Source organism: Grampus griseus (assembly GCF_964374135.1).
Source record: "Grampus griseus genome assembly, chromosome: 11".
Taxonomy (NCBI): Eukaryota; Metazoa; Chordata; class Mammalia; order Artiodactyla; family Delphinidae; genus Grampus; species Grampus griseus.
Genome location: NC_139005.1, coordinates 61835983 through 61859321, shown reverse-complemented (window position 1 = coordinate 61859321; position 23339 = coordinate 61835983).

Sequence of the window (23339 nt, the reverse complement as noted above, 5' to 3'; positions counted from 1 at the left end):
TTGAGGTAGGTTCCCTCTATGCCCATTTTCTGGAGAGTTTTTATCAGAAATGGGTGTTGAATATTGTCAAAAGCTTTTTCTGCATCTATTGAGATGATCATATGGTTTTTATTCCTTAATTTGTGAATGTGGTGTATCACATTGATTGATTTGCATATATTGAAGAAACTTGCATCACTGGGATAAATCCCACTTGATCATGGTGTATGATCCTTTTAATGTGCTGTTGGATTCTGTTTGCTAGTATTCTGTTCAGGATTTTTGCATCTATGTTCATCAGTGATATTGCTCTACAATTGTTTTTTGTTTGTGATATCTTTTTTGGTATCAGTGTGTTGGTGGCTTCATACAATGAATTAGGAGTGTTTCTCCCTCCACAATTTTTTGGAAAAGTTTGAGAAGGATCAGTGTTAGCTCTTCACTAAATGTTTGATAAAATTCACCTGTGAAGCCATCTGGTCCTGGACTTTCCAAGATTCTGGAACATGTTTACTTTCATTACTCTGCATTCTTTTTCAGGTAGATTGCCTATTTCCTCTTCATTTATTTGGACTTGTAGATTTTTACCTTGCTCCTTCATCTGTGACATATATATATATATATTTTATGAGTGGGATTGTGTTCCTATCTTAATGGTTCTTTGGCCTGAGGTTTCCACCTCTGGGGTTTGTTGGCTACTGGTTAGAGCTGGGTCTTGGTGCTGACATGAGGAACTCTGTGAGGCCTCACTCCAATGAATATTCCCTGGGGTCTGAAGTTCTCTGTTAGTCCAATGGTTTGGACTCAGAGCTCCCACAGCAGGAGCTTCGGCCCGACCCTGGGCTCATGAACCAAGATCCCACAAGCTGTGTGGGGCAGCAGAAAACAAAAACAAAAAAACAAACTAGAAAATAAAATTAGAGTAGGAAACTAAGAGGTATGTTAGGAAGAATATAAAAATAAAAATATAGATGAATCAACAACTGGAAGGTACAACATTACCACAATATTAAAAAAGAAGAGGAGGGAAAAAAAAAAGGGGGGTAGGCCTTGGCTGTGGAGGGCAGGGCCTAAGCAAGGGTGAGGTTTGGGCAGTGGGTGGGGCCTATGCTCAGGACCCACAGGGCTGGAAAAGGTCCTGAGGGCTGTGGGGGGTGGGGCTTAGGCTCAAGGAACAAAAGAGGCCCAGACGTGCCCCCCACCCCTGGTCTTTGAGGGCAGGGGACCTCACCTGGGAGCCCAGCAGGCTTCCTGGGCTCAAGTGGGTGGGGCAATAGCCCTCTGCTCCTCTTTGGCTCCTCCTGGAGGGCCCCTCCCACTTGCCTCTTTTGCTCTCCCCTCGGCCTCCTTCCTATGCCCCCAAGGACCCACGCAGCCTGTAGAGGACTTTATAGGGCAGGGTACCGGCCTCAGAGCTCAACAGGCTCCCTGAGCCCGAGTGGGCAGTGCAATACCCTCTGCTCCTCTCTCGCTCCTCCCAGAGGGCCCCTCCCGCCTGTCTCTCCTGATCTTCCAGCCTCCCTGCTATGCCCCCAGGACCCACGTGGCCTGGATGGGGTTTTGGAGGTGGGATACCAGCCTGGGAGCTCAGCAGCTTCCCCACCCAAGTGGGCCAGGTGACCCCCTCCTCTCCTCTCTGGCTCTTCCCGGAGAGTCCCTCTCACCTGCTTCTCTTGATCTCCTCCACTTCAGGGGCACCAATCCTGTCTGGCCTCCACTTCTCCTCCCCACTATGTTCTACTGGTTCACCTTGGGGTTCCTCCTATCTCCTTGGGTGTCAGAGTTCCCCACCAGGGGCCGGCAGGCGCCCTAGTTGTGGGGAGATGCTAACTCCACATCTTCCCACACCGCCATCTTGACTCCACCTCCTCAAATTGATAAATCTTTCATCAGACCCATCAAGAGGAAAAGAGAGACAGCCCAAATAGAAATGAAAAAAAGAGAAGTTACACCGACACCACAGAAATGCAAAGGATCATAAGACATTACTACAAACAATTATATGCCAATGAAATGGGCAACCTAGAAGAAATGGATAATTTCCCAGCAATGTATAATCTCCCCAAACTGAGTTAGAAGAAATAGAAAATATAAACAGACTAATTACCAGTAATGAAATTGAATCAGTAACCAAAAAACTCCCAACAAATAAAAGTCCAGGACCAGAGAGCATCACAGGTGAATTCTACCAAACATTTAAAGAAGAGTTAACACCTATCCTTCTCAAACTATTTCAAAAAATCGAAGAAGAAGAAATACTTCCCAATTCATTCAACAAGGCCAGCATCACCCTGATATAAAAACCAGATGAAGACAAAAAAAGAAAGAAAGAAAGAAAGAAAGAAAGAAAGAAAGAAAGAAAGAAAGAAAGAAAGAAAGGAAGAAAGAAAGAAAGAAAATTACAAGCCAATGTCACTGATGAACACTGATGCAAAAATTCTCAACAAAATACTAGCAAATTGAATTTCACTACACATTAAATGGATCACACACCATGATCCAGTGGGATTTATCCCAGGGATGCAAGGATGGTTCAATATCTATAATTCAGTCAATGTGATATACCACATTAACATAATGAAGGATATAAATCATATGATCATCTTAACAGATGTAGAAAAAGTATTTGACAAAATTCAACATTCATTTATGATAAAAACTCAACAAAGTGGGTATAGACGGAACATACCTGAATATAATAAAAGCCATATATGACAAACCCACAGCCAATGTCATACTCAATGGTGAAAAGCTAAAAGTATTTCCTGTAAGATCATGAAAACAACATCAATGACCACTCTTACCAATTTTATTCAACATAGCACTGGAAGCCCTAACCACATCAATTAGACAATAAAAAGAGATAAAAGGCATCCAAATTGGAAAAGAAGTAAAGCCATCACTGTTTGCAGAAGACATGATGCTGTATGTAGAAAATCCTAAAGGTGTCACCATAAAACTATTAAAGCTAATAAAGGTATTCAGTAAAGTTGCAGGATAAAAAAATTAATATACAGAAATCTGTTGCATTTCTATACACTCACAACAACCTGTAAGAAAGAAAAATTAAGAAAACAATCCCATTTACAATTGCATCAAAAAGAATAAAATACCTAGAAATAAATCTAACCAAAGAGGTAACAGACCTATACACAGAAAGACATTGATGAAAGAAATTGATGATGACACAAACAGAAACATATACCATGCTCATGGATTAGAAAAATTAATATTTTTAAAATGACCATACTACCCAAGGCAATCTACAAATTTGATGCAATCCCTATCAAAATATCAATGGCATTTTTCACAAAACTAAAATAAATAATTCTAAAATTTGTATAGAAACACAAAGGACCATGAATAGTCAAAACAATCTTGAGAAAGAAGAACAAAGCTGGAAGTATCACTCTCTCTGATTTCAAACTAAACTACAAAGTTACAGTAATCAAAACTGGCACAAACACACATATATAGATCAATGGAACAGAATAGAGGCCCAGAAATAAACCCACACTTACATGGTCAAATAATTCATGACAAAGGAGACAAGAATATACAATGGGGAAAAAGTCTCTTCAATAAATGAAGTTGTGAAAATTGGACAGCAACATGCAAAAGAATCAACTGGACTGCTTTCTCACACCATATTCAAAAAATAAACTCCAAGTGGATTTAATACCTAAATATAAGACCTGAAACCATAAAACTAGAAGAAAACATAGGCAGTATGCTCTTTGACATTAGTCGTAGCAATATTTTTTTGGCTATGTCTCCTTACGCAAGGGAAACAGAAGCAAAAATAAACAAATGAGAATATATCAAACTTAAAAGCTTCTGCACAGAGAAAAAACTATCAATAAAATGATAAGGCAGCCTACTGAACAGGAGAAAATATTTGCAAGCAATATATTTGATAAGGGGTTAATACCCAAAATATATAAAGAAATCAGACAGCTCAACATCAAAAAAACCAAACAACCCAACTAAAAAATGAGCAGAGGACCTGAATAGACACTTTTCCAAATGAAACATACAGGTGATCAACAGACACATGAAAAGATGCTCAATATCATCAGGAAAATGCAAATTAAAACCACAATGAGATATTGCCTCACACCTATCAGAATGACTATTATCAAAAAGACAACAAATAACAAGGGTTGGCAAGGATGTGAAGAAAAGGGAACCCTTGTGCAGTTTTCTTAGGAATGTAAATCGGTACAGCCACTATAGAAAATAGTGGAGGTTTTTCAAAGAATTAAAAATAGAAGTACCATATGATCTAGCAATTCCACTTCTGGTCATTTTTCCAAAGAAAACTAAAAACACTAATTTGCAAAGATATATGCACGCTCATGTTCATTTCAGCATTATTAACAATATCCAAGATATGGAACCAACCTAAGTATCCATAGTTGACTGGATAAAGAAGATGTGGTATGTACACACACACACACACACACACACACACACACACACACACACCCCCCACAATGGAATATTATTCAGCTGTAAAAAAAGAATGAAATTTTGCTATTTGTGATAGCATGGATAGACCTAGAAGACATTATGCTAAGTGAAATAAGTCAGACAGAGAAAGATAAATAAGATATGGATTTCACTTTTCACTAATAAACAATCAACCATAACAAAACAGAAACAGATTCATAGACAGAACAAACTGGTGGTTGCCAGAGGAGAAGAGCATGAAAAAGGTGTGTGAAGTTAAGAGGTACAAACTTCTAGTTATAAAATAAATAAGTCACCGGGATATAATGTACATCATAGGGAATATAATCAATAACACTGTAGTAACTTTGTATAGTGATAGCTGGTAACTAGATTTATCACGGTAACCATTTTGTAATGTATAAAAATATCAAATCACTGTTGTACACCTGAATCTGATATAATTTTGTAAGTCTATCATGCTTCAATAAAAAAAAGTCAGTCACAGACAATGGTGCCCAACAGCACCAGTGTCACACAGTGGAAGGAGCGCCCAAGAATGGCTGCAGCCAGCGTCTATGTCCCCAGGGTGAGCCACAGCCCCCACCACCCCCGCCTCTCCAGGAGACTCTCCAAGACCAGTAGAAATTCCTGGACCTTGGAACTTCTGCTGTTTCAAAAGAATTGAGAGTCCCTATACAGACAGGAAGTTAACTCATGGTCTTGAAAGATACTATACAGCTACTGAAGCGCCAGTCATCACCCCTGTGTTCTAAGCAGGGAGTGTAATTAAGGCAAAAGGATTGGTCTTGGCCAACAGTTCCCCTTTTAAGGATTCTTCCTGGATGTTTCACCCAACAACTTTTGCTTATGTATCATTAGAAAGATCTCAGTCACATGGTCACCACACCTATAAGAAAAGCTGAAAATATGGTATTTGAATGGTCCTGAATAAAACTGGGATTCTACTACTGAAAAAAAAATTAGTCATACTTTGACATCCCTATAAATACTATCCTTAGATGTAGTCTAGAAGTTAGAATTCCTCCACCATTTGCAGTGTAGACTTGGTCAACTCATTTAGCTTATTTGTTCCTCAGTTTCCTAATCTGTCAGTTGAGAGAGTTTAATAAGATGGTCCCTTTCATCTCTAAAATGAGCACAATTCTATGATACTGTTGATGAGTGACATTAACTAGGGATGGTTGATAGTACTAAATATTCATAGTATTCATTTTCAACTGAGCCCTCATTTATACTCAATAAGTATTGTAATGCACCCCTGAGTATATTATTTATAGTAATTATCCCAAAGCCTCACTAGTCTCCTCAAGTCCTCTCCCATTCCATCATCCACATTGGGCAGATGTAGATCCAAACTAATGAAATCTTCAGGTAGACACAGACCAGCTCCTAGCAATTGGTTTGTAAGAAGCAGGAAGCATAATGAGGATACCCCTCAGGATAGTTTTGGTACTATCTATTTCATACTGAAAAGCCACCACATGCACGCTGATGATGAAAATCACCATTTGGAATGCAATGCTTTTTCTACATTTTGATTCATCTGTCATCTTTTTCACATGTGTCTATTTGAAGACCAAGTGTTGGAAATATACATAATGTCACCAAAAAAGGTTGATGGTATACCCATTATGTTAATTAAATGCTACCCCCTTGTTTTCGTTCTAAGAAATTGCTAAATGATCTAAGTGTTAAAATTAAATGGTTGGTCCTGAGAGTAGGGCCATTTCACAGTAACAGTGGAATAGAGAGAATATGTTAAAATTAGAATAAGCTTAAGAAAGAATTATACACTCTGACCAAGGTGAGAAAATTAGCTGAAGTATCTGCCAAGAGAAAGCAGAAAGTTCTAAGATACCAGATGTCTCTGTGGGTTCCAAATTTGGAATTCTTTGTCACCTTTTCAATCTTCCTTCAGAAGTATCAAGGCTTACAATGCATGTGGTTTGGCATATGGGCTGTTATTTTGCATTTCTAGACTCTGAGTCTGCCTTTCAATCAGCATCCAAGCTATTTTGCTAAGTTCTATGATATCTTAGGATATATGGCTCTCAAGAACATGAAGTAAGGAAATAATTACTTGTTCTTTCCCTCCTTCATTTCATTATGAAGATCTGCAGACAAAATTTAGCGCCCAAGGAAGCATAACCACTATCTTTCATTTCTTTCTGGAAGTCCTTTTGAATGTTTTTTTTGTGGAAGAAAGAGCTTTACTTTTTTGAATATCAAATTATCATAGAGGGCAGTCTGGGATCTCCCTTTCTAGCCATATTTCTCTCTTCAGCACCAGCTCCTCCCTGAACCTCCCCATTGAGCACCAACTATGACTCCTGTACCTGACTTCAGGTGATCAAGACAATGGGACAATGTATATGAAAACCAATTATTCATTCAGCAATGACAGTTAAATTGAAAATGAATAAATGATGGGAGAAGAAAGAACAATTAAAAGCCAAATGAGAAAGACTTCTAATATAAAATATAAAAGAAGCACCCATCTCAAAATTAAGACATTAATTTTCATTTATATCTCATTTTTCTTGATCTTGGATTGCAGGACTGTTCAGGATTGTTCACTAGATGTAATAATTATGTTGGTGGCAAATTACTGATTTGTAAACATCACATAGCACCCTTGAACACGTAAAACTTATGTTTGTCTGCATTTTCAATTGTTTAGAAATCAATTGTTAAAATAAAAATAAAGGCTAAATGGATAGTTTCATACCTTCCAACTTATCAATAGCACGTGAATAATGTGAAATGCCTAAAAAAATATCCCTTTCTTCTATCCGTGAAAAAAACTGTTACACAAAATTGAGGTTAGGACTATTTTTTATCAACATGCTAAAATGCTATGTATTTTTTTAATTTTAAAATTTTACTTATTTATTTATTTTTGGCTGCATTGGGTCTTTGTTGCTGCACATGGGGCTTTCTTAGTTGCGGCGAGCGGGGGCTACTCTTCGTTACGGTGCGCGTGCTTCTTATTACAGTGGCTTCTCTTGTTGCGGAGCACGGGGTCTAGGCGTGTGGGCTTCAGTAGTTGTGGCGCAGGGCTTAGCAGTTGTGACTCGCAGGCTCTAGAGAGCAGGCTCAGTCGTTGTGGCGCACGGGCTTAGTTGCTCCACAGCTTGTGGGATCCTCCCAGACCAGGGCTCGAACCTGTGTCCCCTGTATTGGCACGTGGATTCTTAACCACTGCACCACCAGGGAAGCCCTAAAATGCTATTTTTAAAATAGTGACAAACCTCTTTGGAAAATGACCTCTATAATGAAGAATCAATTCTGGCAGGATCATTATGCATATTAGTTAAACATTCATGGGAAAGGTGGAGCAGCCTGCAGAGTGTTTAAAAGTAGAAACAAGAGAGCATATATGTCCTATGTCATAAACTATATCCTGGCTTATGGGTCCTAAAATTGGAGAAGACAACCAAAAGTTACCAGATACAGAGAATTTTCCTTCCTTTTATTTTGTATCCAGGTAGAAGCAGCCACAGGGGAGAAAAAATGTTTTTAAAAAGATAAAAGCATATTTTGAAGCTGGAATCTCTTACGTTTAACAAAAATGAGCTGAGAAAGTATATAAATGTAAAGTCATGAATTGTATGTGACAAACTATGGCATAGTGACTTAGAACTGCTTTTCTCTCCCTATCAAAAACGAGGAGGTTTTCTGATTGGAAAGCTAAAAACCAGGTGAACATCCAGAAGATTCCCGCTGCTGAATCATAGGAGATGGAGGGAAATGTCATGGAAGTCACAGCTTGGGAAACTAGCAAAACTTAATTATTCAACAGCCCTCCCCCCTTCGCCTTTGCCAAAGGAATGGATCATCATGTTGGGAGAGGAGAGTGTGTCTACAGTGCTCAGCCCCAGGAGATGTCTGTGGCTTGTTCAATACAATCATAGCAATCCTAGCCTCCTTTGCTAGTTAATCATCAGGCCAATATTCTGTGCATCTTTGAGGGTGGAAATGGGGGGACATGTGATCCAATTCTTCTAGGGAGGCACAAAGGAAAGCCTAATGAAGAGCCTGGGAGAGATCTGTCTTCGTGACACAAGAAAAGCCCTTTTCCTTCAGCCTGTTCTCCGAAACAAACATGATGTCACGAGGTTATAATGCTTCCTCAGTAGCCATCTTGTAGCTTAAGGACCAAAACATCAACAAGCTGTGAGAAGAAAGGTAGAAAACTAGTTCCTTGATATGAACTTTGGGCTTCTTTACCGAATCTTAGCACCACCTACTCCCAGAATTCTCACTCTGTAGGAAAATTAAAGTCCTTTATTTTTGAGTCTCTGTTACTTGAGAACTGTGTAGCTTGCAGCTGAGCGATGCTAACCGATAGAAAAACATAGATTGTAAAAGTAAGAGGACTTCATGATTCTAAGGCTGGAGAGTCAACTCCCACTTTGCAAGGGCCACCATGCAGAAGAGAGTGCAGATCAAGAGATAAAGTTCTACTGATAAACAAAGGAGCGGGAATGCATGTTGGGGTCCATCTTTGCAATTTCTACCTCTGATAATGAAGTTTTCTGCAATCAAGTGTGAGGGGATACATGCTCTTCATTAACAGAAGCAATACCAGAGATGGAAAAATCACTGTTAAAACAGTCAACAAATCTTCAATCAGTTCTGTGTCACTCCTGTGACATTTTATTTCACTTGGCATTTCCATCAGTAAGTTTATTAGAAACAGACATTTGTTTCTAAGAGACATCAGGGAATTCAGTAATGCCTAGAGATTTCCTAAATGATGGTTCATATGTATTGAGCCTCACATATGTTTTATGGTTTCATTTAGATATGTGTGTGTAGACACAAACACGCCAAGACAGACTGTATTTAAAGAGTTAATTCCCCTTAGATTCTAAATTTCTGAAAGGCAGTGAGTGTCCACAGTTTAATGCATTTACTGGAGAACTAATATTAATTGACTGAAAGGAAACTTCCAAAATCAGATAAATATTCACTTTATACTGCAGACACACTGTATTATCTAGCTCTTTATATAACTTCTTACACTTATACTCAGTATGATGTTTTGTGTTTCCTTAAATATCTGAGGAAGCAAAAAAAGGGTGATGCTAATAAAAATGTAAATATAAATAAAATAAAAATGTAGTTCTCTGCGTAACTTGAAGCTCTGTTTTATCATCAGTCCTCCATTCCTCACTTTGACTGTGATATTGACATGGTATATAAATTTTCTTAGCTCTTCCTTTCCTTGCAAAGACTCCACCAATGCCCAACTTCAGTCTTTATCCTTTTGCCTTATTATGAGTATGAAAAATAGGCTGGAGCACCTTTTTTTAGAATGAAAAAAGTTTTCACACTTGCATAACTCATGCAGTTGAAATGGCCTGAAATCAACAGTCCCCAGAAAAGCAACTTTGAAAAGACACCGAGGCTGAAAAGCAGTAACTGCAAAGAAGTACTTTGAAAAAGATAGTAAGGAAAAGCTCCTGTAAAACTGTATGGGAGGGCTTCCCTGGTGGCGCAGTGGTTGAGAGTCCACCTGCCGATGCAGGGGATGCAAGTTCGTGCCCCGGTCCGGGAAGATCCCACATGCCGCGGAGCGGCTAGGCCCGTGAGCCATGGCCGCTGAGCCTGCGCGTCCGGAGACTGTGCTCCGCAACGGGAGAGGCCACAACAGTGAGAGGCCGGCGTACCACAAAAAACAAAACAAAACAAAAAATTGTATGGGAGAGAGAAAAATATCTGGAATGAGAAGGCATTCACTTTGGAAACCTTACAGTTTTGAAAATGTTATACATCTAGGTTTTTTTAATCCCTAAAGTTTTCCTGAGGTTACAGATGTTTGAAGCTCCCAAATTGGCTTTGCGATCCTTGGTAGGAAAATTTGATTTCCAGAATAGCTTTCTCACTGCGTAAAATATTAGGATAATTACTTAGTTGTCAGAATAAATCAGCAAGAATTGAGCATGTCCAAGTCCCCCCAAAAGTAGAGATGTGAAGACAGGAGCAAAATGAAGAGTAAAGGAAGAGGCAAGTGCATTGGGTTTGGAGGAGCCGGAGAATAAACAGGTAGGCACCAAGGGGGGCCAAGGAAAAGGGGATGATTTGGGGAGACTGGGCCAGAAACTCAAGAGAGGGTTTCCTCTCTAAGGAAGAGACTAAAGTCAGAAGTTAGAACTTACTCCTCTCTCCACCTCTCTCTGATTCACATTCTTATTCTCTCTGTGTTTCTCTTTCTATGCCTGTCTCTGTGTCTGTCTGTCTGTCTCTCTGTCTGTGTGTGTGTGTCTCTCTCTCTCTCTCTCTCTCACACACACACACACACACACACACACACACACACACGCAGAGGCCATAGAAGGACCCTGTCCTGCAATCCCTATAGGATTTGGTCTGGAACAAGGAAAGCCTTTAGTGTCCATGTGTGGGCAGATAAGGGGAGCCTCTGTGTCAGTGAATGTTCCCAAGAAAACATGGTTGCTAATAGGCTTCCTGGTTCCCCCGGGACAAGGCCTTGGGCGTGTCACTGTCTGATTATGGCAGTTATCTCTCTTACGTTCCCTCGCAACCCTCTGAAGATTTGTGGGAATTCCTTTTCCCCTTTTTCTCTCTCTGCCCCATCTGGAAAATATTGCAATGTTTGTGTTCACTTCCTATGGCCCTTGTCATCCCAGGGCTGAGCCAGGTCTTGCTGCTCTTTCCTTTCACACAGGCCTGTAAGGTATGTCCTCTCCTCTGCCTCCTTCCCTCTGCGGTAGTTGTTTATAACACAGAGCCTCCTTTGCTCTTTTATCCTCTTCATCAAAACCAACGTCATTACCTGCATTTGCCTGCGGTCTTATGATGCCAATGAAACCCTGAGCTCTCACCCACCAGGGTCTAGTACAAGTTGGGTGTGCTCAGGTGTGAATACAAACCAGGGTGATCTTCAATCGTCTGAACCAATCTCAAGTGATGCTTTGTCCTTGGAGCTTTGGGATGGTCACTAGCTCTGGACTGGGGTGCATCCATGAGGATCTTCGGCTGAAAAAAATTCTGCCGAACTTAAACATAAAAAATGTATCGGAAGGATACGAGGGTAGGATTGCTATATTCTCGGAAGGCACAGAAGATCAGAGGAATGAGGCTCTGTCCTGGACAGGAAAGAGAGTTTGGGGGACTAAGAAAGAAAAATCTCAGCAGTGGCCTCATATGAGGGACACCCAGGTCATCATGAGTTAGTGCCAAGGAGCACTCTTTTATTTGATTCAATTAGTTATGATTCAAAGGACCAGTAGAGACCCTCTGATGGGCTGAACAGAGGTTACACGCCTTCTCCTGGGCAAACAAGATGAGGAGAGAGCCTCTAGTTCCAACGAGCTCCAGAGTAAAAGGTATAAATCTGGATTTGCCTGCACTGCAAAACTAAACACACAGAAGAGATGATTCCCCAAAATAAAATTATGATGCTGTTAGAGCTATGCAGCCCAATGTTATAGAGGTACATTCCACCGGGGCCCCCTTCCACTTTTACATAAAGTTGTGGTTTCCTAAGGTTGCACAGTGCTGGTACATGGTAGGTGCTTAATAAATATTTGTTGACTGACTGGAATAGCCCCATCTCCCAGAGGTCCTGGTGGAGGGTGGTCCCGGGCCAGAGTATCCAAGCGATGATTAATGTTCAGAATAAATCCTTCCTGGAGCCTTAGTCTGAGGCTATGCCAAACCAATTCCTGAGGCAAGAAGGTCCAGGGTAAGATGTGGATTAAAGGAAAAGCTGGAAAACACGAGGATCAAGGCAAAACTGATTTCTCTCTTTCTCTTTAACTGCATATCAGATCCTACTTTTACTACCTGCCTTAAAGCAGAACAGAGGCGTAGCGTTATTTACTGAAGACTATTGCAATATCACAGGGATTAAAAAAGATCATAGTACAATTAGCCCTGAAGAGTTGACAAGAATTGTTCACATGCTCAAAACCTTCATCACTGGGATTCAATTTGTTTGGCCATTACAGTGTATTTTCTTTAGTGCCCTTCAAAAAATAATCTTATTTTCTTTCTGTTCATTGGAACAAAGAGTTATCACTGGGAAAATGAAGATACTTTATAGCAAGCTCTTGCGGATCCAGCATTTAAGGAAGATTATGTACTCTTCAGAATTTCTATGGTATCCTTCTATTATTTGCTGGGCAGTCACTCAAATATATTTTGGAATATAAACTTTTATGTAAGAATAGTTTTAAATAAAGAAAACCTTCCTCATTTTGTGGCTAGTTGAGACACTAAATAACAGATATCTTATTTTCTCATGGAAACTGATTATAATCATTAGTAAGCACTATTTTCACGTTCCTTTTCCTATCACTATTTCTACAAAAGTTGAAACAAATAGTTGAAAGAAATTTTGTCAGTAAGAATCAATACTGGGCATCTTTGAGTCCTAAACAATGCCAGAATACCATTAATGATGGGTGAAGAAAACAAAAGTGCAAGATGCAATTATTATTATTGTATTTTAATAATAATATGTGTTTTTAATAATAATAAATGTTTACTTATAACACAATTTAGAGAATTATTTTGACATTAAATATGATCAGAACTGATCTATGTATGCTATAATCAAGTGATAAAAATAAAGAATATAAATTGGCAACCTGATTTCAATTTTCTTTTTGACTCTAGAGATATAATGTCACCGTACAGATATTTGTATCTTCTGTCTCCTTCAGAACTAAACTCACCTGGTCACTCAGCTCTTACAGTGCTTGCTGCAATTCAGTTCAACAAGATTTACTGAGTGAAGTTTAGAGTAGGGTGCTATGTTAGGCAGAACAAGACATAGAAAAAAGAATAAGAGAATAACCCATCTGCCAAGAGGCAATGGTCTGATAGGGTGGAAGAGGCAAGTATAGTGATACCAGCCAGAAGAATAAGTGTCAAAGTGAGGTACAAAGCTCTGTCTTCAACTATATAAAGGACAATAATGTGGAGAAGGAGAGAATATGTTTTCAGAATTGCCCAGTATGTCACAACATATATAAACACATTCATTGGCCAGCTTCCTGGGAAATACCTGTATTGTAAAAATAATTTGATCATGGCCCCTGGGAAACTTCTGGTTCCAAATCTCTGTAAAGTTGAGGGAAATAGGAGGAACCAAGATGACAGAGTAGAAGGACATGCTCTCACTCCCTATTGCGAGAACACCAGAATCACAACTAGCTGCTGGACAATCATCGACAGGAAGACACTGGAACTCACCAAAAAAGATACCCCATATCCAAAGACAAAGAAGAAGCCACAATGAGATGGTAGGAGGGGTTCAATCACAGTAAAATCAAATCCCATAATTGCTGGGTGGGTGACTCACAGACTGGAGAACACTTATACCACAGAAGTCCACCCACTGGAGTGAAGGTTCTGAGCCCCATGTCAGGCTTCCCAGCCTGGGGGTCGGGCAACGGGAGGAGGAATTCCTAGAGAATCAGACTTTGAAGCCTAGTGGGAATTGACTGCAGGACTTTGACAGGACTGGGGGAAACAGAGACTCTACTCGTGGAGGGCACACACAAAGTAGTGTGTACATCAGGACCCAGGGGAAGGAGAAGTGACCCCAGGGGAGACTGAACCAGACCTACCTGCTAGTGTTGGAGGGTCTCCTGCAGAGACAGGGGGTGGCTGTGGCTCACTGTGGGGACAGGGACACTGGCAGCAGAAGTTCTGGGAAGTACTCCTTGGCGTGAGCCCTCCCAGAGTCTCTCATTAGCCCCACCAAAGAGCCCAGGTAGGCTCTAGTGTTGGGTTGCCTCAGGCCAAACAAACAACAGAGAGGGAACCCAGCCCCACCCATCAACATTCAAGTGGATTAAAGTCTTACTGAGCTCTGCCCACCAGAGCAACAGTCAGCTCTACCTACCTACCACCAGTCCTCCCATCAAGCCTCTTAGATAGCCTCATCCACCAGAGGACAGACAGCAAAAGCAAGAAGAACTATAATCCTGCAGCCTGTAGAATGAAAACCACATTTACAGAAAGATAGACAAGATGAAAAGACAGAGGGCTATGTACCAGATGAAGGAACAAGATAAAACCCCAGAAAAACAACTAAATGAAGTAGAGATAGGCAACCTTCCAGGAAAAGGAATTCAGAATAATGATAGTGAAGATGATCCAGGACCTCAGAAAAACAATGGAGGCAAAGATCGAGAGATGAAAGAAATGTTTAACAAAGACCTAGAAGAAATAAAGAACAAACAAACAGAGACGAACAATACAATAACTTAAATGAAAACTACACTAGAAGGAATCAATAGCAACATAACTGAAGCAGAAGAACGGATAAGTGACCTGGAAGACAGAATGGTGGAATTCACTGCCACGGAACACAATAAAGAAAAAAGAATGAAAAGAAATGAAGACAGCCTAACAGACCTCTGGGACAACATTAAACGCAACAATATTCGCATTATAAGGGTCCCAGAGGGAGAAGAGAGAGAGAAATGACCAGAGAAAATATTTGAAGAGATTATAGTCAAAAACTTCCCTAACGTGGGAAAGGAAATAGCCACCCAAGTCCAGGAAGTGCAGTGAGTCCCATACAGGATAAACCCAAGGAGAAACACACTGAGCCACATAGTAATCAAATTGGCAAAAATTAAACACAAAGAAAATTATTGAAAGCAGTAAGGGAAAAACAAAAAACAACAGACAAGGGAACTCCCATAAGATTAACAGCTGATTTCTCAGCAGAAACTCAACAAGCCAGAAGGGAGTGGCACGATATACTTAAAGAGATGAAAGTGAAGAACCTACAAGCAAGATTACTCTACCCAGCAAGGATCTCATTCAGATTCGATGGAGAAATCAAAAGCTAAGAGAATTCAGCACCACTAAACCACCTCTACAACAAATGCTAAGGGAACTTCTCTAAGTGGGAAACACAAGAGAAGAAAAGGATCTACAAAAACAAACCCAAAATAATTAAGAAAATGGTAATAGGAACATACATATCAATAATTACCTTAAATGTGAATGTATTAAATGCTCCAATCAAAAGACACAGGCTTGCTGAATGGATACAAAACCAACACCCATCTATATGCTGTCTACAGGAGACCCATGGCAGACCTACAGACACATACAGACTGAAAGTGAGGGGATGGAAGAAGATATTCCATGCAAATGGAAATCAAAAGAAAGCTGGAGTAGCAATACTCATATCAGATAAAATAGACCTTAAAATAAAGAATGTTACAACAGACAAGGAAGGACACTACATAATGATCAAGGGATCAATCCAAGAAGAAGATATAACAATTATAAATATATATGCACCCAACATAGGAGCACCTCAATACATAAGGCAACTGCTTACAGCTATAAAAGAGGAAATAGACAGTAACACAGTGAGATTGGGGGACTTTAACACCTCACTTACACCAATGGACAGATCATCCAAAATGAAAATAAATAAGGAAACAGAAGATTTACATGACACAATAGACCAGATAGATTTAATTGATATTTATAGGACATTCCATCCAAAAACAGCAGACTACACTTTCTTCTCCAGTGTGCATGGAACATTCTCCAGGATAGATCACATCTTGGGTCACAAATCAAGCCTCAGTAAATTTAAGAAAATTGAAATCATATCAAGCATCTTTTCTGACCACAACACTATGAGATGAGAAATGAATTACAGGGGAAAAAAAGGAAAAAACACAAACACATGGAGGCTAAACAATACGTTACTAAATAATCAAGAGATCACTGAAGAAATCAAAGAGGAAATCAAAAAATACCTAGAGACAAATGACAATGAAAACACGATGAGCCAAAACCTGTGGGATGCAGCAAAAGCAGTTCTAAGAGGGAAGATTATAGCTATCCAAGCCTACCTCAAGAAACAAGAAAAATTTCAACTAAACAATCTAACCTTACACCTAAAGGAACTAGATAAAGAAGAGCAAACAAAACCCAAAGTTAGCAGAAGGAAAGAAATCATAAATATCAAAGCAGAAATAAATGAAATAGAAACAAAGAAAACAATAGCAAAGATCAATAAAACTAAAAGCTGGTTCTTTGAGAAGATAAACAAAAGTGATAAACCAATAGCCAGACTCATCAAGAAAAAGAGGGAGAGGACTCAAATCAATAAAATTAGAACTGAAAAAGGAGAAGTTACAACAGACACAGCAGAAATACAAAGCATCCTAAGAGACTACTACAAGCAACTCTATGCCAATAAAATAGACAACCTGGAAGAAACGGACATATTCTTAGAAAGGTATAATCTTCCAAGACTGAACCAGGAAGAAATAGAAAATATGAACAGACCAATCACAAGTAATGAAATTGAAACTGTGATTATAAATCTTCCAATAAACAAAAGTCCAGGACCAGATGGCTTCACAAGTGAATTCTATCACATATTTAGAGAAGAGCTAAAACCCATCCTTCTCAAACTCTTCCAAAAAATTGCAGGGGAAGGAGCACTCCCAAACTCATTCTATAAGGCCACCATCACCCTGATACCAAAACCAAAGATACTACAAAAATAAAAAAATTACAGACCAATATCACTGATGAATATAGATGCAAAAATCCTCAACAAAATACTAGCAAACAAAATCCAACACGTTAAAAGGATCATACACCACAATCAAGTGGGATTTATCCCAGGGATGCAAGGATTCTTTAATATATGCAAATCAATCAATGTGATACACCATATTAACAAATTGAAGAATAAAAACCATATGATCACCTCAATAGATGCAGAAAAAGCTTTTGACAAAATTCAACACCATTTATGATAAAAACTCTCCAGAAAGTGGGTATAGAGGGAACCTACCTTAACATAATAAAGGCCATATACGACAAACCCACAACAAACATCATTCTCAATGGTGAAAAACTGAAAGCATTTCCTCTAGATCAGGAAGGAGACAAGGATCTCCACTCTCGCCACTATTATTTAACATAGTTTTGGAAGTCCTAGCCATGGCAATCAGAGAAGGAAAAGAAACAACAGGAATACAAATTGGAAAGAAGAAGTAAAACTGTCACTGTTTGCAGATAACATGATACTATACATAGAGAATCCTAAGAATGCCACCAGAAAACTACTAGAGCTAATCAATGAATTTGGTAAAGTTGCAGTATACAAAATTAATGCACAGAAATCTCTTGCATTCCTATACACTAATGATGAGAAATCTGAAAGAGAAATTATGGAAACACTCCCATTTACCATTGCAACAAAAAGAATAAAATGTCTAGGAATAAACCTACCTAGGGAAACAAAAGACCTGTATGCAGAAAACTGTAAGACACTGATGAAAGAAATTAAAGATGATACCAACAGATGGAGAGATATACCATGTTCTTGGATTGGAAGAATCAATACTGTGAAAATGACTATACTACCCAAAGCAGTCTACAGATTCAGTGCAATCCCTATCAAATTACCAATGGTGTTTTTTATGGAACTAGAACAAATCATCTTAAAATTTGTATGGAGACACAAACGACCACAAATAGCCAAAGCAGTCTTGAGGGAAAAAAATGGAGCTGGAGGAATCAGATTCTTTGACTTCAGACTATACTACAAAGCTACAGTAATCAAGACAATATGGTACTGGCACAAAAACAGAAACATAGATCAACAGAACAAGATAGAGAGCCCAGAGATAAACCCACACACCTATGGTCAACTAATCTATGACAAAGGAGGCAAAGATAGACAATGGAGAAAAGATAGTCTCTTCAATAAGTGGTGCTGGGAAAACTGGACAGCTACATGGAAAAGAATGAAACTAGAACACTCCCTAACACCATACACAAAAATAAACTCAAAATGGATTAAAGACCTAAATGTAAGGCCAGACACTATAAAACTCTTAGAGGAAAACATAGGAAGAACACTCTTTGACATAAATCACAGCAAAATCTTTTTTGACCCACCTCCTAAAGTAATGGAAATAAAAACAAAAATTAAAAATTGGGACCTAATGAAACTTCAAAGCTTTTGCACAGCCAAGGAAACCATAAACAAGACGAAAAGACAACCCTCAGAATGGGAGAAAATATTCACAAACGAATCAACAGAGAAAGGATTAATCTCCAAAATATATAAACAGCTCATGCAGCTCAATATTAAAAAAACAAACAACCCAATCCAAAAATGGGCAGAAGACCTAAATAGACATTTCTCCAAAGAAGACATACAGATGCCAAGAAGCATAAGAAAAGCTGCTCAACATCACTAATTATTAGAGAAATGCAAATCAAGACTACAATGAAGTATCACCTCACACCATTTAGAATGGGCATCATCAGAAAATCTACAAACAAAAAATGCTGGGGAGGGCGTGGAGAAAAGGGAACCCTCTTGTACTGTTGGTGGGAATGTAAATTGATATAGCCACTATGGAGAACAGTATGGAGGTTCCTTAAAAAGCTAAGAATAGAATTACTATATGATCTAGCAATCCCCCTACTGGGCATATACCCAGAGAAAACCATAATTCAAAAAGAGTCATGTACCACAATGTTCACTGCAGCACTATTTACAATAGTCAGGTCATGAAAGCAACCTAAATGCCCATCGACAGACGAATGTATAAAGAAGATGTGGTACATATACACAATGGAGTATTACTCAGCCATAAAAAGGAATGAAATCGCGTCATTTGTTGAGATGTGGATGGATCTAGAGACTGTCAAACAGAGTGAAGTAAGTCAGAAAGAGAAAAACAAATATCGTATATTAACTCATGTATGTGGAACCTGGAAAAATGGTACAGATGAACCAGTTTTCAGGGCAGAAGTTGAGACACAGATTTAGAGAACAAACGTACAGACACCAAGGGGTGAAACCCGCGGTGAGGTGGGGATGGTGGTGTGCTGAATTGGGTGATTGGGATTGACATGTATACACTGATATGTATAAAACTGATGACTAATAAGAACCTGCAGTATAAAAAAACAACGAAAAAAACCCCACAACTAATACTAAAAAAAAAAAAAAGTTGAGGGAAATAATGTTTACAATCTCTCTGTCTTACAGGCTTATTCTGTGGATAGATTGTACGATATTTTTAAAGGTTCAACTTTCAGGTGACATCATAAAAATGAAATCTGATTAGTCAATCTAACGTTTTAGAGTACATAAAGATGTTATGAGTGCTTCCACACATTTCTTTATGTAAAAATCATCATAGGGTCGAAAATTCCGCCTTATATTCTCCATAAACTCTATAAAGAACAATATAACCTTAAGTTAAAAAGGGTTTATCTCAGGTACAGAATCAAAATGGGCAGAATTGGCAGTGCAAATGAAGACAGACCCATGCCCTGAGTGACTTCAGGTTCCTTGTAGATGCAGGAAAGGAAGATTAGCCTGAAGAATCACTACATGTCTTAGAAACAAAGGCTATTACATCTTAGTATATAAATTTTGATTGAAAAGGTTGGTATCAAGTTAATGGCAAAAAGTCAAGAGTTAGTTGAAAGTTGGTATGTGAAGCTTAATTGAAGAACTTTGGGAGGAAAGTGATGAAAAAAATAAAAGAGTTAAGAGGAGAGTAGGGTAACATAACGGACATGATAGTCATCTTCAAGTATATAAAAGGCAGTCATGACCCCAGAAGTCAGCACGTGGACAAAAATTTTGTGTAGAGCTAAACGGAGCAATTTTGATTGACTAGAAGGAATACTTTCTAACCATGATAACTTTATAAAATTAGAGTTGGATATCTTAGAACATAATAGTTTTCTATCACTGGTAATGCTCAGATGGAGGGGTAAGAGAAGGAGTGGGAGGTGAGGAGGAAGCAGCAAAACTATTTGTTGAGTTCCTCATCATGTGCCAGGCTCCATACTAAGTGCTTTACATGCATCATCTCATGAAATCCTCACCATAACCCTATGTTGTATATTATTATTTCTATTTTAGAAAAAAGAACCTGGGGCATGGAGGATATAAACAAGGTCACACAGGTAGTATGTAGTTAAACAGGGATTTAAATTTGATTCTGGCTCCCAAGTCCATCATATCATACTTTCTTTCATTGGGGATGTTGTGTAAAAGATTTAAGCAGGTTTTTATTTTTCCCTGGGACAGGAACGTCAATGATCTGTTGTTGTTGTTTATCTTTCAAACTTAAAGATTCTACAACTCAACAGATATGAGGCATAGATAGATTAAATGATGGCGAATGTTATCGAATTCTAGTTACTGCTAGAACTGTGTCTAAAACCTACTTCCTGGATCTCAGCCAGTTCAGTGCTCTTTTCACAATTATCATTCTGCCTTCCAAGTATGGATCTGGGTATAGGGACAAGGGAAGAGCAAATAAACAACATGGAAAAATTCTCTTGGACTAATGCTGAAAACAAGCAAAACTGGAAAGGGCAATTGCCCCCCAAATGATAGGACAACCTATTTTAAAAAAAAGAATGCAGAAAACGACTTTGTGTTTTAAAAGTATATGAGAAAGCTCCTTAAAGTTTGAGAAGATCTGAAATGCTGAGAGTGAAAGACATGTATGCTAGATCTAACACACATTCAGTTTCTCTTTGAACAGTAAGGATACTTGAATGGTAAGAGTAATATGATAATTCTTCCCTGGACTTGGAAACTCTTCGTTAGATGATCTTGCTTATACCCAGCATTTCTTATGTCTTTCCATATTTGTTTTGAGGTTAAAGTACTTTTGCATTGTTTTTACATCAAATCTTCATAATAACCCTTTCAGTAAATGAAAAGTATGTTATTAGCCTGTGTGTATTTTATAAGTGAGGAAACTGAGGTCCATGAAGGTGATTTAAATGAGTCAAAGTCCCATAGCTGGTGCATGACCCAACTGAGATCAGGTAGATTTGTCAACTCACAGAGCAGTGCTCTTTCTCTGACACCACGTTGACTTTCGAGACTACAGGACAGGATAATACAGAGGACTTCAAAAGCAAGTACAATAGCTATATGTATGTCCTATAGTACATTTCCTTTATATGCTACTTTATTTTTCTAAAGAGAGAATTGGCTTAGAGTATTATAAATATCACATTCACTTCATCCATCCAGGTAGCATTTTTATGCCTCAAATGTATATCTATTTAAGGTAACGTAAAAGATAAAAAAAAACAAAAGGACATATGTGGAAACTTCTATATGTAAATTAACCTTTGTGATATTTGTAAAAAGAAAAGATTGCTAGATAAAAGCACTGAAGAGACTACATTCACAAGGAAACAGGAATAGGCATATTTGTAATTTTAACAGGACTCAATGGCATATCTCAGTGGAACATGATTTTTAATTTGGTGTTTTATTTTGTTTATCAATATCCACTTTTTCACCCGCTAATAATTAAGAGTGAAGAAAGTGATTTTCTCAAGGGTAATGAGATAGACATTGTGTGTACTCGTAGACCACCATACATTTGTAAAATTTAGGGCCAGAGGAAACAAACAGATTTCACAGTGAATGAGCATCAGGAAGGCTAATATTGAGGGTCTGAAAGGCTATCACCATCTTTTTACTGAGGTCAAGGAATCCAGACTCCCTAAGACAGAAGAGTGGTAAGGAAAGGAAAAACTGGTTTATATCAATTGGAGATGGCAGGTTAAAACTCTCTCTTTTCAATGTATTTTATTGTTTGAACATAGTGGCAACTCCAGAGGGACAGTCTCCTCACCTTCTTTGAATTGCTAAAGCAAGCATGCTGAAAAGAAGGAAACATCTTTGGATTGTTCCTCTTACCAACAGAAAATAAACTTCTTGCTTATAAAAACTAGTGACCACAAAGACTAGCATTCAGAGCAAATCTGTGGAGAAAAATTTCTGCTTCTATGACCCAAAAAAGTCAATAAAACAATTTAGGAATAAAAACCTACACCAAAATTTTAAATGTAGGTAACAGATTGCTAGAGGTAATAGGCTAATTCTAATATGTTGGATACTTGCTTTCTTGAGGGTAAGAAGGTCATGAAATATAATGAACAACCTAGGGACATTCTGACCAATGGTGTGAAGGCTGGGTTTCCAAGGTAACAACACAATACATGCTCTAGAAAACTGGATTAAACCAATAGGGAAGAGGTAATTTAAAATGAAACAGTGCCAAGGAAAGATATTACTTGACATGGTCATAATTGTATATACAGTCCACTCCCTATTAAAATAGAATACTCCAAAAAGAAAATTTATAAATCCTAACAACAAAAGAATATATGTAGATTCTGGAAGCATCCATCGGGCTAAGAGGCAAGAAGTTAAAAGTGTATACATTCTCCCTATCTCAAAGACAACTAAATGAAAGCTCTCTGGGGTTAAGTAACTTTCCCAAGGTTATGCAACTGATGAGCAGGTGGTAGAAATCATTTAACCTAGTTCTCAGGTCCAGTATATGTACGCTTCCCACCAAGATGCCCACCCCTAGACCTGGGGCTGAAACATGTCAGGGGCCAAGTGGGCACCCCTGTGAATGGAAATCACCTTATTTGTTTCAGCTCAGGCCCAACAACTATGCCAATAGCTGTTGTGCTTGGCTATGTAGACCCAGTAGCTCAGGAGAAGGGTCTGGGCTCTAGAAACAAACATGCAAGTCATACAACTATAAATGGCACTTTAAGCCATGGGTTTTGATGTACCAGAGATCATTAAAAAGTGAGAAGACCAAAGAGCTAAAATAGTCCATGGGAAATATGCATGTTAAGAGCTTCAAAGAGGGAGAAACCACAGGGGAAAAATGTAGCTTCCAGGAAGAAAACCAAGAATGAAAGATCTGAATGTTAGGAGGAAACTCAGGAAAAACCAGCTTTATAAAAGTCCAGTGAGGAGACAACTCAAGAAAGAAGAAGTGGTCAACTCTGTAAAATATTACAGAAAGGTCAAGTATTATTGAACA